Raw genomic sequence first — 8,342 nt, forward strand, 5'->3', positions numbered from 1 at the left:
ACGATCTTGGGCATTCAAGCCTGTCAAACAGTCGTAGGGGAACACACTTGGCTGAGCAGATAGACGATTCGACATTCTGCACAATGAACGACGACGGTCGGCTGATATAACAATTGTATGAGCTGGTCTGATAAACAGCATAACGTGGCGACCTATGCTGACCTTGGCATCGGACCATCTGAATATAATCATCTCGATTGATAAACCTGCAGACTTTGTTTCCACGGAACACCGTAGTACGGTGACCGTACCTACGTCAACTTTTCTAAAGCTGATTGGAGAGGCTTCGCGGAATTTACTGAAAGCACCTTCACTGCCCTACCCACACCATCCGACGTTCACGTAGGTGGGCGTAAGTTCCGCAGGGTTGTCACTGCTGCTGCAGCTCGCTTGGTCCCACTAGAAAGCCGATCCCGGAAATTATCTTATCAGAGATCTCAACACGGAGATTCGGGAGCTTGTGAACGTACATAAGCGGATGAAGTGGGAAGAGCATCTGAAGACCTGTAACTTCTCCTATGGTGTGGGCTAGCTTTGCTCAACGACGACAGAGTCTAAATCTCTCTTGGCGACCGCGCCACGTCGGATCCGGAGCGACGCGCTATCTATTTTAGCCGGCAGTTTACACTGCATCCTCTGGCGGACAAAACCAAACGTCGGGTGACCAGAAGGCTGCACAAGCTGCCAACGCCTGGAACGCCTCTTGTAAGACATTGAGGCTGCCTCTCTCCCACAGGGACTTAGACGGTGGTCGGCGAATTATCTGAGTAGTCGACATTCGTCAGTAATCTTTAGAGACAAAACTAGCAAACCATCTGCTTTGTACAGAAACAAATCTAATTTTCCTTTACACGATATATTGGCATTTCCATATGTACAAAGTGGCATGTACACTAGGGTCGTCCAAAAATGCACGTAAAAAAGTAAAGTCAGAATTTTTATGCTCTCACCCCCTAGGATTGTTTTATATCGAAAAAAGTATACCCCTATTTTTTTTATTTTGAAATCAAAAAATATTTAGAGGTCGCTCAAAGCGCTCAAAGTTTTCCATGTATTTTGTATGGGAAAAAAGAACTTTTCGTGGAAATGGTATGGAATTCTTGAAGACTGTTTCTCTTCAATAGATTCTCAATAATAAAACCCAATTATTTTTTTAACAATTTTTTCTTAGTAACTATATTTTACAAGACCGCCAAAACCCCTAGAAAATGCAATGGGGAGATAAATAAAAAATCTTCATTATTAAAAAATGGTTAAATAAATAATTGGATATTGTTATTGGAAGTCTCCTGAAGATATAGAACAATCCTAGGGGGTGAGAGCATTAAAATTCCGACTTTACTTATTTTGGACCACCCTAATGTACACCTGCATATACATATCGTTTAAGAACACTTTTAGCGTTCATCACGCAAAAACACCGCAAAATCGTCATGCTAGAATGTCCGGGTATAGCTATCCGGTCAGGCCATGTATATATACCCGCTGTCACCATCTGCCCGGCAGGATATCACCGTGAAATAGGTGCACTCCTCAGAGGTAAAACCCGTATTCCCACGCCAGCTGGTTCTATGTAAGAAGCGGAATGACTCGGGATTCACCCGACCAAAGGCTGTTGTTTCGGCAATCTATCCCGTTTAGGTCGACGAAATATCTCAGACGTTGTTCGTCCATAGGGCTGCATCTGCTACGTATTCTTCTGCTCAGGGCTGGCATCGAGTCAAACCCTGTCCCAGAAACTTACAAATGCTGTGTATGCCAGATACGACTACACCACTACTCCACCTCAGTCAAGTGAAATGCTTGCAACAGGTGGAGTCACCTCAGAGTCTGCTCAGGCCTTCAGACACATCGTCAGTGGACCACTTCATTTGTGGCCCCCTGCTGCGCCAACAGAGCTGCCTCCACGGCAAACCCCAGTCCGCCTAAGAAGCTCAACACAAACACCACAGCACAACAACACAACCCAATAGAGAGAACCTCAACAGACACAACCGCACCGTAACTCACACGCCGCCGCCAACAGCAAGTGCAACACCTGCCTTGGATGGTGCCACGGAAGGGGCTCTTCTCCCACAGAGGCTCAAACGGTGGTCGGCGAATTATCTGAGCGGTCAACACTCGTCAGTAATGTTTAGAGACAAATCAAGTAAACCTAGAAAAATATAAGAGGGGGTTCCACAGAGTGGTGTCCTTACCCTATTACTGTTTAACTATTATATTTCCATGCACCCTCAATCACCAGAGGGAGTCTCGATTGTCTCCTACGCCGACGATTGCTTGATCATGGCGACTAGGAATGGAATTGATGACTTATGTTCGAAAGTAAACGAGTATCTCTCCGAGCTTTCTCGCTTCTTCACTGCAAGGAGCCCAACCCTCTCCCCTACGAAATCCTCTACGACCTTGTTCACCACCTGGACGAAGGAGGTCAGGCTACCGCTGGGAATTCACGTCGATGAAACACCAATTCCAACGGTGAATAATCCTAAAATACACGGAGTAATATTCGACAGTCTGCTCTCCTCCTCTGCGCACACAACCGCAATTATCAACAAAGTACATAGCCGCAACAAGGTCCTCAAGTCGCTAGCCGGCAGTACCTGTGGCAAAGACAAAGAAACGTTGCTGGCAACATACAAGGCAATTGGCCGGCCGGTTCTAAAACACGCAGCACCGGTGTGGTCGCCGGGGACCAGTAGGACGCAGTGGATGAAGCTACAGACAGCACAAAATACCGCACTACGGAAAACGACCGGATGCCTTCTGATGTCGCCAGATTACCACCTGCAGGACGAGGCGAATATGCTCCCTATAAAGAACCACAACACAATGCTCTGCAAGCAATTCCTAGTAGGGAGCCACAGGCGTGGACACCCGAACAGACACGTGCTTGCAGAGGAGCCCTCGCCAAGGCATGTCAGAAGGCATCTTTACGAACTGACGTACGAAGTCCAGAGGTTCACAAAGCAGCCTCTGGATCCGTCAGCTTATCGACAGGCTTTGAGCGGTATTCACAGGGAGTCAGTCTCAAGTTACGTAGACTCCAGACCTGTGAATCCCGTTCTAGGAGCTCAACCACCGGACATAGACGAGACTTAGCTTTATCTGCGTCGGGAGACAAGAACCACAATAGACCAACTTCGGCTACTGCAGCAGGTTAAACTCATACCTGAGCAGACTAAACGCGGATGTGCCGAATGAGTGTCCGGCATGCGGAGAGACACCCCACGACTCGAATCAAATTCGTATGCCCGGAAAACCCAACGAAGCTAACGGCTCTGTCCCGTTAGTTGAGCTTGACGACGAGGGTATCTAGCCGCTTCAACAACAGTAACATATAACAATTGTATGAGCCGGTCTGATAAACAACATAGCGTGGCGACCTATGCTCCCACGACAGCCGGTTCTACGAACCGGAATGACTCGGGTTTTACCCGACCAAGGGCTGTTGTTTCGGCAATATAACCCCGTTTAGGTCGGTGAAATCCATCAAACGTTGCTCGTTACTAGCGCTACATCTGATACGTACCCTTCTGCTCAGGGCTGTTATAGAGTCCAACCCAGGGCCAGGTATTTACACCTGCTGCGTATGCCACAGACGACTCCACCTCGGTCAGGTGCAATGCCTGTGACGGGTGGAGTCATCTCCGTAACTGCTCGGGCCCCATGCTGTGCGAATCGGACCGCCTCCACGGCAAACCACCACCCGCCCGTGCAGCACAGAACCAACACACCCATACCCCAACGCAACACAACAATAGTCACAAAAACAAACACAATAGCACCCACACACCGCCGCCGGCAACTCCTAGTCCCTCCGACAATCTGCTCAGTTTGTCAGTCCAGAATATACCGTAACGTGACATCAGTCAAGTGCAACTCCTGCCTTGGCTGGTGCCACTTTAAGGCATGCTCAGGACTTCGCAACACACGTGATTGGACGAGTGACTATGTGGGCCCCTGCTGTGCTGCCCAGTCACATACCTACCCCGCGACGCCGCCAACCACCACCACAAGGCAGCACCCCCTTTTGCAGCACATACAGCAGGGAGCCGGCAGGCAACAGAATTCCTTAACTCCACACATCACAATTGGTCTCCCAAGGCACACAAAGGTGCTACAATTTAACTGTAACGGACTCCAGAGCCAGATCAAGGAGATAACTGTCTTCATGGAAGCATCGAATATTAATAGCTGCGGTCCAAGAGACGAAGTTGCACAGCAATTCAACCTTGTTGTCTGCTGCTGCGGCTCGCTTCATCCCAGCAGGATGTCTTAAGGATCCGCGTCCGAACTTTCCTGCTGAAGTGGCTGTTCTAGCCGATGAGCGTGACAACCTTCGTCAGGCCGATCCCGGAAATCTCCGTATCAGGGATCTAAATTCGGAGACTCGGCAACTTGTGAGCGTACATAAGCGGAAGAAATGCGAAGAGCATTTGCAGACCTGCAACCTCGCTTCTGGTGTGAGTAAGCTTTGGTCAACCGTGGGGTCATTGTACAACCCGGCGAAGCATGACGACAGAGTTGAAATAGACTTTGGTGACCACGCTTCGTCGAACCCGGACCGATGCGCGAGCTATTTTAGCCGGCAGTTCATTCTGCATCCTCCAGTGGATAAATCCAAACGTCGAATGACCAGAAGGCTGCACAAAATGCCAAAACCCAGTGCGCCTCTTGTTTTTACCAGCAGTGAGGTAAGGGTAGCCATCGGGAAGGCGAAAGCCTCCAAAGCCATTGGAATATGCATGTTGATGCAGAAAATTTTGGGTCCTGCGGGAGTAGCGTACCTAACAGAGGTCCTTAACTTGTCTATGGCCACTATCGTCATTCCAGACATCTGAAAGATGGGGAGAGTGGTCCCACTGCTCAAACCGGGGAAACCAGTCTGATCGCCCGATAACCCTCCTTTCCCCGGTAGCGAAGACACTAGAGGCTTGCTACTCCCGTATTTCACGAACCACCTGACCCCAGCGAAGCATCGGCATGGATTCCGTAAAGTGCATAGCACAACAACAGCACTTAACGCCATAAACACTCAGATAATTCGTGGCCTTAACCGAAACCGCCCCTGTGAGAGAACTATTCTAATAGCGTTGGACCTGTCTAGTCATTCAACGCTGCTAGAAGACATAGAGGCCTCCTCACTCCCACAGGGACTCCAACGGTGGTCGGCGAATTACCCGAGTGGTCGACACTCGTCAGTAATTTTCATAGACAAAACCAGCAAGCCACGTAAAATTAAACAGGGGGTACCACAGGTTGGTGTCCTGTCCCCATAGCTGTTTAATTATTACATCTCAAAGCTTCCTCAACCACCAGAAGGTTTCAATATCGTCTTTTATGCTTTTATGGCGTCTGGGAATGGAATCGATGACTTGTGCTGTGTGATGAAAGTCAACGGTTATCTCGCCGAACTTTCTCGCTTCTACACTGCAAGGAGCCTGGCCCAATCTCCTGACAAATCCTCGGCAACCCTATTCACCACCTGGGCGAAGGAGGTCAGACTNGTCAATATCGTCTTTTATGCTGACGATTGTTCGATCATGGCGTCTGGGAATGGAATTGATGACTTGTGCTGTGTGATGAAAGTCAACGGTTATCTCGCCGAACTTTCTCGCTTCTACACTGCAAGGAGCCTGGCCCAATCTCCGGACAAATCCTCGGCAACCCTATTCACCACCTGGGCGAAGGAGGTCAGACTGCAGCTGGGTATTCACGTTGATGGCGTAACAATACCGACGGTGAATAACCCGAAAATCCTCGGAGTTACCCTCGACAGTCTGCTCTCCTTCTCGGCGCATACAACCGCTATTATCAACAAAGTACAGAGCCGACACAATGTCCTCAAGTTGCTCGCCGGCAGCACTTGGGGCAAAGATAAAGAAACGTTGTTGGCAACATACAAGACAATTGGCCGTCCGGTTCTAAACTATGCAGCTTCCGTGTGGTCACCTGGGACTAGCAGGACGCAGTGGATGAAACTACAGGCCTGCCAGAACACGGCACTACGAACAGCGACCGGATTCCTCCTGATGACGCCCCAACACCACCTACACGACGAGGCCCAGATGCTCTCACTCAAAGAGCACAACGCAATGCTCTGCAAGCAGTTCCTTGTGGGGAGCCACCGACGTGGTCATCCTAGCAAACAGCTGCTTGCAGAAGAGCCCTCGCCAAGTCACGTCAGGAGGCATCTCTACGAACTGACGGACGAAGTCCAGAGGTCCATTAAACAACCTCTGGACGAATCAGGGAATCAGTCTCGAGTTATGTAGACTCCCGCCCTGTGAATGTCGTTCTAGGCATACAACCACCGGACGTGGACGGAACAGAATTTTGTCTGCCTCGCTAGACCCGCACCATAATAGCCTAACTTCGCTCTGGCTATTACAGCAGGCTAAACTCATACCTGAGCAGAATTNGAATCAGGGAATCAGTCTCGAGTTATGTAGACTCCCGCCCTGTGAATGTCGTTCTAGGCATACAACCACCGGACGTGGACGGAACAGAATTTTGTCTGCCTCGCTAGACCCGCACCATAATAGCCTAACTTCGCTCTGGCTATTACAGCAGGCTAAACTCATACCTGAGCAGAATTAATGAGGATGTGCCCAACCAATGCCCGGCATGTGGAGAGTTGCCACATGACTCTCGGCACCTCTGCACATACCCTGAGAACGCCACCCAGCTGACGTCCCTGTCCCTATGGACAGACCCTGTTGAAGTCGCACACTTCCTGGGCCTCCCCTTAGCTGAAACGGACGACAACGTTGACGGAAGAACCGACCCGAGCGGGGCTTGGTAGCCGCTACAACAACAAACCAAACCTGTGCTGACCTTGGACCTTGGCTTCGGACCATCTCAATACAATTATCTCGATTGATAAACCTGCCGACTTTGCTTCCACGGCACATCGTACTAGCGTCCGACCGATAAATCGGCCGATGGCGAGGCTAGTTTGGGCCAAAAGAATCGGCATCGGCCGTTTTTGGCCGATTCTTGGATGAGGTTATGTTATGCAGTTATTTGATTATGTTTTTCTTTTGTTATTATAAAAGTTTATAAAAGCATTTGTTCTTGAAATGAATTTAATTCAGGATTTAATCAGGCGAAGCATCGGCCGATCCTTTGCCGACTAAATCCTGAATATAACTTCATTTCAAGAACAAATGCTTTTATAAACTTTTATAATAACAAAAGAAAAACATAATCAAATAACTAAACCGCAACACCGCATTCAAGAAACGGCCGTTTCCTACTCTTTTGGCCGATACTAGCCTCGGCATCGGCCGATTAATCAGTCGGACTCTACCCCGTACCTACGTCAACTTTTCTAAAGCTGATTGGAAAGGCTTCGCGGAATTTACTAAAAGCACCTTCACTGCCCTACCCACACCATCCGACGTTCACTTAAGTTTGCTATAAAGTTCAATGTGAGCGTGAGCGTGAACGTTCGCAAAGGTAAAGAACTCAATTTGTATTCTTATGGACGCTCACACACATCTGTCAAAACTTGTCGTTCACATGCGAATGCTTTGCGTACGCACACAGTTGAGTGTGAGCTTGAAAAAAAGGCATAGTATGAATTTTAAATTAGTTTTTATTCTATAATTCTGAAAGTTATTTTAATTCTCTATCTTTTGATGTATCAACTATTGCAAAAAGTTAAGTAATAACCAGGGACGGAAAATAATCATTATTTTTTAAATTTTAACCAAAAAAATCAACAAATTGTAATCGTCGTAAAACAATTATATTTATACCCACGTATTTGTTTTCCTACGTCCCACTGTAATTAACAATAATTTTTATTTTTCGAGTTTAACCAATAAAGATTAAAAATAATAATTAATATTTGAGTTTTAATTTTTCGCTCAAAAGTAATTATTATTACTTGATTTTTATTTTTTCGATCAAAAATAATGATTATTTTATGATTTTTATTATTTCGCCCAAAGATAATAATTATTATTGAATTTTATTTTTTTCACTTAAGAATAATCATCATTCAAAAAAATCAAAAGCTATACCAGCGCGATTTTCGTCGTATCCTTTTCAGAGGGAGCGACACTTTAATAAAGGAATAAGCCTCAAAATTTTCAGGTCAAAATTTCAGTAAGTTACGTCTGTATAGCCTTTTCAATTTTATGAATAATCATTATTTTTAAGTGGAAAATAAAACTCAATAATAATTATTATCTCTGAGCGAAAAAATAAAAATCATAAAATAATCATTATTTGTGATCGAAAAAATAAAAATCAAATTATAATTATTTCCGCTAAGCAAAAAAAATAAAAATCAATAATAATTATTATTTTAGAGCGAAAAAAATAAAACT

The sequence above is a fragment of the Rhagoletis zephyria genome, unplaced genomic scaffold (genome assembly GCF_001687245.7).
Source record: "Rhagoletis zephyria isolate East Lansing unplaced genomic scaffold, Rhagoletis_zephyria_1.1 Rzeph_scaffold_04189, whole genome shotgun sequence".
Lineage (NCBI taxonomy): Eukaryota > Metazoa > Arthropoda > Insecta > Diptera > Tephritidae > Rhagoletis > Rhagoletis zephyria.